Below are 7874 nucleotides of genomic sequence, written 5' to 3' on the forward strand. Positions count from 1 at the left end.
AAGAAAGAAAGAAAGAAAGAAAGAAATAAAGAAAGAAAGAAAGAAAGAGGGAGGGAAGTAGGGAGGGGGGAGGGACAGAGGGGGGAGGAAGAGAAAAGAAAGAGGGAAAGGAAAGAAAGAGATAGAAAGAAAGATAATTTTGAGAGCTAATATTAAAGTATTAAGTACCTGAAACAGTGTCTTCTATGGTCTCTCTGAGTTGTATGAGGAGCATTTAGAGAGATCTCTCTACACCAGCAAGCTTCTTTGCCTGTTTAGAGATGAATAACCTCTGCTGCACCAAGCTCATCTCTCTGGGCTGCCCCTACCCCATATTCAGGTCCCCATACAGGGACAGGGAGACAGGGATGCAGATGTTTGGCATATTCTTGAATTTTTAAGTTGTTCCTTAGAACTTCAAGGATTTTGTTGTCATAATTACAACTCTACCTAATCTTTATTTGATTTGGGGAAAAGAACACCTTCTTGTCCCCAAATAGTTTCCCAAATACTGTCATTAATGCTTTCAAACGAATCACTGGCATCCAAGCTTTGGTGGCCTCAGGAGCAGAACCCTCCCCTGGAGCCCTGCCCTCCACCCATCCAGCCCTGCCAGACTCCCTTGGGCTCCTATGCCATGAGCTCTGTTTGCTTTGTGGATGACTTTTTCTTCCCCTAACTCCTTCTTCCTCCAGCCAACTTCCACTCATCCCTCACATAACAGTTTTAACCTGGCTTCCCACAGGAAACCTTCACACCCCCCTCAACCAGGACCTGGGTGCTTTATCCATGCTGCTCTGGTCCCTGAAGGATGACTCCTAATGCACTTGATGCAACTGTTTTTCGAGTGCTTGGTTCTTGCTCTGTGACCTCAGGGACTACTTCCGGCTTACCGTTATACTTCAGTGCTTAGCGCCATATTTGCACGTAATAAGTGCTCAGTCATCTTTGATGGGAGTAACAGAGAGAGAAGACAGGAAGACACAGAGGGAGGAAGAGAAGAAGCGAGGGAAGGAAGATGAATAAGACAAGAAAGGCCAAAAGTGTGTCACTGTGGAGGCATTCCTAATTTGTCATTACCTGGCCCCCCCACACACACACATGCATGGGCCTCTCTTCTTCTCCGTTTTCGTCCCTCCTCTATTTTCTCCTCTTTACAGAAATACCAAAATTAAAACAAAGTTAAAATCATTGCTACTCCAGTGTGTACCCCAATTTGATCCTTTTTTTTGGTCATCCCGGGCCCCCACAATTCAAGTATATTTCAAAGCCAGTTTAGTCAACAAGCATGAAGTATCATGTCTTTCCCACACACATCTCAATAAATGACAAGATATGTTTTATTAAAATATAATTTTTCATTTAAGTTTTGAAAATTTCACAAAAGTTTTAAGTCATCAAGTAATTCCACGTTGACAATGACATTGCAAAACTAATAAAAGGAAGTCACGAGAAATCATATTATTTGGGCATGCAGGTGAAGATGAGGCACATCTTGGCAAAAATCTAGAGAAAATGTGGTCTTTGGATAGACACTTTACTTATGATTTTATTTCATTTGTAATGAATGCCTGAAGTATCCATTTATTTGATAAAGTGATGTCTATCTTATTAGTAAAAAGAAGCCTTGCTTACACCTAGGAGATATCCAAGCTGGAACAAAGTTGTGTCGAACCTCTTTAGGACATCTCCCATAGAATAAAAAGGCCCAAGCCATAGAGGGCTATAAGATGAGACACCGCACAGTGTATGAATTAGATGTTTTTATTTTATTTTATTTATTTTTTAAGTAAGTCCATGCCCAGCTTGGAGCCCAACACAGGGCTTGACCTCAGGACAGTGAGATCAAGATCTGAGCTGAGTTCAAGAGTCGGACACTTAGCCGACTGAGCCCCCCAAGTTCCCCAACTGAGCCACCCAAGAGCCCCAGTGTATGAATTAGATAAAAATATTTCCAAGAAGTTTTCCCTTACTTTGGGTAAATTTCTCATTTTGTGTGCAGAGAAATCAAGAAAAGAAAGAAAGAAAGAAAGAAAGAAAGAAAGAAAGAAAGAAAGAAAGAAAGAAGCAAGAAAGAAAGAAAGAAAAAGAAAGAAGAAAGAAAAAGAAAGAAAGAAAAAGAAAGAAGAAAGAAGAAAGAAAGAGAGAAAGAAGAAAGAAAGAAGAAAGAAAGAAAGAAGAAAGAAGAAAGAGAAAGGAAGAAAGAAAGAAAGAAAAAAGCAAGAAAGGAAGAAAGAAAAAGAAAGAAGAAAGAAAAAGAAAGAAAGAAAGAAGAAAGAAAAAGAAAGAAAGAAAGAGAGAAAGAAAGTAGACGATAGCATCACAGAGGAAAACACTAGACATTTGCCTGTGTTCTCGTCTTCACCTTTTACTTCCTCACCTGAAGGAAGGTAATACAGGGATGGCAGAGCTCCAAAGCAGGGCAAGAAATCGAGTGCAGTGAAGATTCACTCACGCCAAGAGATTTCAAAAGTTAGAATTACTAAATCTGGGCTGGAAAATAAGACAGATTTACTTAGGCATTAAAGATAGATACTGGCCAGTAAAACTGATAGATCCTTATTACATTGTCCCGAAAGAGATTGTGCACTCAGCGTAGTTAATGCTAAAGAAATTTAAAGCAAGTTATAGAAAATACTTCTTCACCTGGTAGAATTCATTCTGAGGAATTTGCTGCTACAGACAGTCATGAAATCAATCACGGAGCTGGATTTTTCAAAGGGGCAGGATAATGTATGACCCACTCTTCTGGCTAGTTGGGAAGGATAGAAGCAAGCAATTCGCCTGCTTCTAGGAGATCACAGTTGATTACAAGTGGGGTCAGCAAAAAGATGTACCCCTCACTTGATCAGGATAATTAAAAAGTGTTTGCCCATGTTCACGTGTCCTGGAAGGAAATAGGAAATAGGATGTAGAGATCAAATGAGGCGATCCGATGTGACTAATGTTTTTTAACAGGGACAGAGCATTGAACAACACAAAGATCAATTCTAGGAACTAATTATAGGTGTTCCCTAAATATTTTTCATCAAAGCATTTTTTTCTGGGAATATAAATATTACACAATGTTTTTGTTTTTTAATATGATTCTCTGACAAGTATTCTTGGAATATATCTGCCAAACCTGAAAACAGTTTTCATGACTTTTCTTTTTTCCAATGAAAAGTAGAGTTTAGTCAAAAGTTGTGAATGCACTGGAAATATGAACAAGACAATGCAAATTTTGATGTTGTCATGATGGTCAGTAATAAACTTCTTTGATAAAGTCATCAAGTTTAAATTCAGCATCTTTTTCTTTTGTAATCAATATCTCACCTCTTTACCTTATTTTTCATGGAAATGTGTAGTCTCTAGGACATCCCTTGGCACTACAGCAGATGTATCAAAAGTAACGTTGCAGAAAAAGATTTCAATGATTTCAATCATAGGTGGAATTTAGAAACAAATGAATAAAGAAAAAAAGAGACAAAACCAAAAAACAGACTCTTAACTATGGAGAACAAACTGACGGTTACTAGGGGGAGTGGGGGGATTAAAGAGCACACTTATTATGATGAGCACAGAGTAATGTACAAAATTGCTGAGTCACTACCTGGTACACCTGAAACTAATATAACACTGTATGTTGAAAAAAAAAGAAGAAGAAGAAGAAACAGAGGTGCCTGGCTAGCTCAGGGCATAGAGCATGTGACTCTCGATCTCAGGGTTGTGAGTTTGAGCTCCACGTTGTGTATGGAGATTACTTAAAAATAAAATCTTTTAGGGCGCCTGGGTGGCTCAGTCGGTTGGGCGACTGCCTTCAGCTCAGGTCATGATCCCAGGGTCCTGGGATCGAGTCCCGCGTCGGACTCCTGGCTCAACGGGGAGTCTGCTTCTCCCTCTGACCCTCCCCCCTGTGCACTCACACATTCTCTCTCTCTCTCAAAAATAAATAAATAAAATATTAAAAAATAATAAAATAATAAAATCTTTAAAGCAACACTGTACCTCTGGCATTCTAATTCATGAGCTTTAGAGAGAGACACTAGAAAAGTATTTCAGGTGTGGTTGGAGCCTTCATTTTTGTTTGGGCACAAAAGAATGACACCCAATCTATGAAAAAGGGAAATATTGCTTTACAAAATTACAAAACAAAATCCTGGATGAGTCATCATAAAACCTAGTCTTTGATGGGCGCCTGGGTGGCTCAGTTGGTTAGGCGACTGCCTTCGGCTCAGGTCATGATCCTGGAGTCCCGGGATCGAGTCCCGCATCGGGCTCCCTGCTCAGCGGGGAGTCTGCTTCTCCCTCTGACCCTCCCCCTCTCATGCTCTCTCTCTCTCTCTCTCAAATAAATAAATAAAATCTTTAAAAAAAAAAAAAAAAAACCTAGTCTTTGACTTTCAATAGTGTCACAGTGTTATAAGAATAAAAAAAAAAAAATAGTGTCACAGTGCTGAGAAAGCATCATTATCTCCTCCTGAGAACAAGGAAGTGTTACCTACTTTAAGAGACAAGGGCCTGCCTAGTTTTCTTACCTATGTTAAAGAAAAAGCAAACGCAAAGATAAAAGGCCTCTGGAAGTTTTCCCATGATAAACCACCACAATTTGAAATCGTAGTTATAATCTGAACTTAAAGACATCCTTGTTTTTGTAAGCATGTTTTATTAAAACATCGTCCTGAATAAAGACTAAAAAAGATAAAAGTATAAATCTCCGTGTTAATGTCAGAAAAGTTTTCTATCACTTGCCGTGACATGGTGTTAGAAGCTCTACAAGGCATTCCCGAGTCAGCTCATGGGACACCTCATTGCCACAAGAATTCATTGTGGAGGGGAAAATCTCTGGAGCCACACTACCTGGGATCCAGCCCTGGCCCTGCCTCTCATCAGCTGGGTTACCTTGGGAAAACCACTTCCCTCCCCTTGCCTCGACATCCTCATCTGTAAAGTAGGTAGAACAATATAGTCTACTCCACAGGATTGTTGTAAATTTAAATCAATATCAAGTAAAAAAAAAAAAAACTGCCTGGTATATATTAAGTGCTTAGAAGTTGTTATTTTCCTTCAGTCCCCAGAAAGCCTGGGTTTTAAGGGAAGTCGTGTTTCCCCTGGGAGAGAGAGAGGGACAGTGGAGGTCATTTCCTGTCTTGTGGATTTGGGGGTAAGAGTGCAAGAAGTTTCCATTGTTGTACTCCCTCCCCCTTCCGCTCCCACCCTTTCCTCTGCCCCCTCTCCTGCCAGATTTCTCCTTGAATTCTGCACTCTGCCACAGCTAGGTGTTCCCCCTCCCCTCAGTCCCTCCATCAGCTCTTCCCTCAGCCTGCAATAATTGCCCCTGCTCTCCCCCCACCAAACCCCAATTTGGCTCCCTCATGCTCATCTATCACCCTCTGCTCAGATGTCATCACTCCTCAGATCTGAGTTAGGTGCTCCTCATACACTTGCTCCCAGCCCCCATGCTTCCATACCACCTTTCAAAATATCTGTTTACTCTCTGTACCCACCATTAGACTGCAAGCTCCACTCGGCAGGGATTTGGTCTTGTGCTTTCACCACTGGGCTCCATTTCTGACATACTGTTCCAAGCTGCAAATGGCTAAAAGAAGCAACCAAGATCAACAGGAAGCCTGCCCCTTCATAGAACTGTGCTTTCTGTTTTCATTTGCCTTTCCTCCACCAAACCATGTGTTGATGAAGGTCTGCTCAAATGAAATGATTGTTCTGACCGTTATATTCAGATCTGACGTGAGAGAAGAACCACTATCCGGGTTGTGTGGAACTAAGTGGTTTATTTATTTATTTTTTTTAATAAAACTAATACTGGGGGGTGCCTGGGTGGCTCAATGGTTAAGTGTCTGCCTTTGGCTCAGGTCATGATCCCAGGATCCTGAGATCGAGCCCTGCATCGGACTCCCTGCTCCATGGGAAACCTGCTTCTCCCTCTCCCACTCCCCCTGCTTGTGTTCCCTCTCTCGCTGTGTCTTTCTCTGTCAAATAAATAAATAAAATCTTAAAAAAAAAAAAAACCGACTAATACTGGGAGGGGTGCCTGGCTGGCTTAGTCTGAGGAGCATGTGACTCTTGATCTTGGAAGTTATGAGTTCGAGCCCCACAGTGGGTGTCTCTACATTACTTACATCTCTATTACTTAAAAATAATAAAATCCTAAAAAAAAAAAAATACTGGGAAATCTATACTGCAGTCTGAATTGGAAAAGTCCGAAACAAAGTTAAATGCATGGAATTCTTTCTTTGGGGCTTAGTTAGTCTAAGAAGACTCAAATGGCTATTGTTTTACATAAGTCTAAACTTAATTGTTCAATCATATTGCAGAGTTCACATTTATCTGCTAGAATATGCAAAGAGTATTAACCTCATAATCTTTTTTTTTTTTTTTAAGATTGTATTTATTTGCGAGAGAGACAATGAGAGACAGAGAGCATGAGAGGGAGGAGGGTCAGAGGGAGAAGCAGACTCCCCGCTGAGCAGGGAGCCCGATGCGGGACTCGATCCCAGGACTCCAGGATCATGACCTGAGCCGAAGGCAGTCGCTTAACCAACTGAGCCACCCAGGCGCCCCAACCTCATAATCTTTTTAAGTACAGATAGCATATACTTGGCTTTGTGGTGGGCGATTGGAATGAAAATAAAAAATAAATCAAGCAATTAGAAGGCAAGTATAGACTGGTCAGAGTGCAGTGGTGTTTACAATTAATTGATCACAGCCAGTTACAGATTTCTTTGTTCCTTCTCTACTCCCACTGCTTTACTTGAATAGAAGAAGAAGAAGAAAAGAAGAAGAAGAAGGAGAAGGAGAAGAAGAAGAAGAAGAAGAAGAAGAAGAAGAAGAAGAAGAAGAAGAAGAAGAAGAAGAAGAAGAAGAAGAAGAAAGAAGAAGAAGAAGAAAGAAGAAGAAGAAGAAGAAGAAGAAGAAGAAGAAGAAGAAGAAGAAGAAGAAGAAGAAGAAGAAGGAGAAGGAGAAGGAGAAGGGGGAGGAGAAGAGGAAGAGGTAGAAGAAGAAGGGGTAGAGGACAAAGAGGAAGAAAGCAAGTATAGGAAGGTAAAGGACTGATTCAGGCAATTCATCCTCCCATTCCATCCATATCTGGAAGCTGCAGTTAATAGAGGCAGAAGCATGGAACACTACAGATGAATGATTCAGTTCTTTATTCCCTCTTTGTGATTGGAGGCTAAAACTACATTTCGAGATACATGATGACAACTCTAACAATAACTAGCTTATTCAAGCTGGGGCCATATATGGAACCTCTGCTAAGCACTGTCCATGCATTATGCCATTTAATAATCACAAGAATCCTATAAGGTATGGAATAATAATAATGATACAGATGAGTAATCGATGAAGAACTTTGCCCAAGGTCACACACACACAACTAACAATCAGCAGAGCTAGTCTTCAAACCACTGGTCATTTGATTTCTTCTTAGCGTCCAGCCTACACTACTGCCCTCACCCAATCTCAGATAATGAGATGTAGTGGGCAAAACTTGAGGTCTGGAATCTGAAGATTTGCATTAATTATTAGTTTGAGTAGACCACTCCATCTCAGTTTCATCATTTGTGGTATGAGAATAATCATATCTGCCCCACCTGCCTTCCAAAGCTCCCATGATGCTCAGGTGAAATGGTTTACATGGGAGAACTTAAGAAACAGGAATGTGCTATACAAATATCAGCTAATAGGGTTTATTTATGAGTGTAGTCTGTTGATGGATTGGTAGGAATTTAGTTGGTGTTTAGGGAGTATTTTATGTGTGACAGTCGAAAATGAGTTCCACCCAAACCAGATATGAGAAATGGATAAAAATGATGGACTTTGCCCACATAGATAAATGGATGTGATTTGAAGAAAGAAGTGTCTGTCCCATAGCCATGTGCTCCAGGCTTGGGGAA

General features: G+C 40.7%; 1 long non-coding RNA gene across 2 annotated transcripts; it reads right to left on the bottom strand.

Moving 5' to 3' along the window:
• Positions 1-6: 6 nt before the first annotated feature.
• LOC102726983 (uncharacterized) lies at positions 7-5941 on the bottom strand. 2 transcript variants are annotated; one of them, XR_014142751.1, is made up of 3 exons: positions 5466-5941; positions 2360-2866; positions 7-250 (listed from the first exon to the last, which is right to left on the bottom strand). It is a non-coding gene; the product is annotated as an uncharacterized LOC102726983 (long non-coding RNA). The 2 variants fall into 2 exon arrangements; XR_014142750.1 differs by lacking the exon at positions 5466-5941 and having other exon boundaries at positions 2360-2472; positions 2626-4145.
• Between the last annotated feature and the right edge of the window lie 1933 nt (positions 5942-7874).

The sequence above is a fragment of the Leptonychotes weddellii genome, unplaced genomic scaffold (assembly GCF_054177405.1).
Source record: "Leptonychotes weddellii isolate Sample4059 unplaced genomic scaffold, ASM5417740v2 HiC_scaffold_936, whole genome shotgun sequence".
In the NCBI taxonomy this organism is placed as follows: domain Eukaryota; kingdom Metazoa; phylum Chordata; class Mammalia; order Carnivora; family Phocidae; genus Leptonychotes; species Leptonychotes weddellii.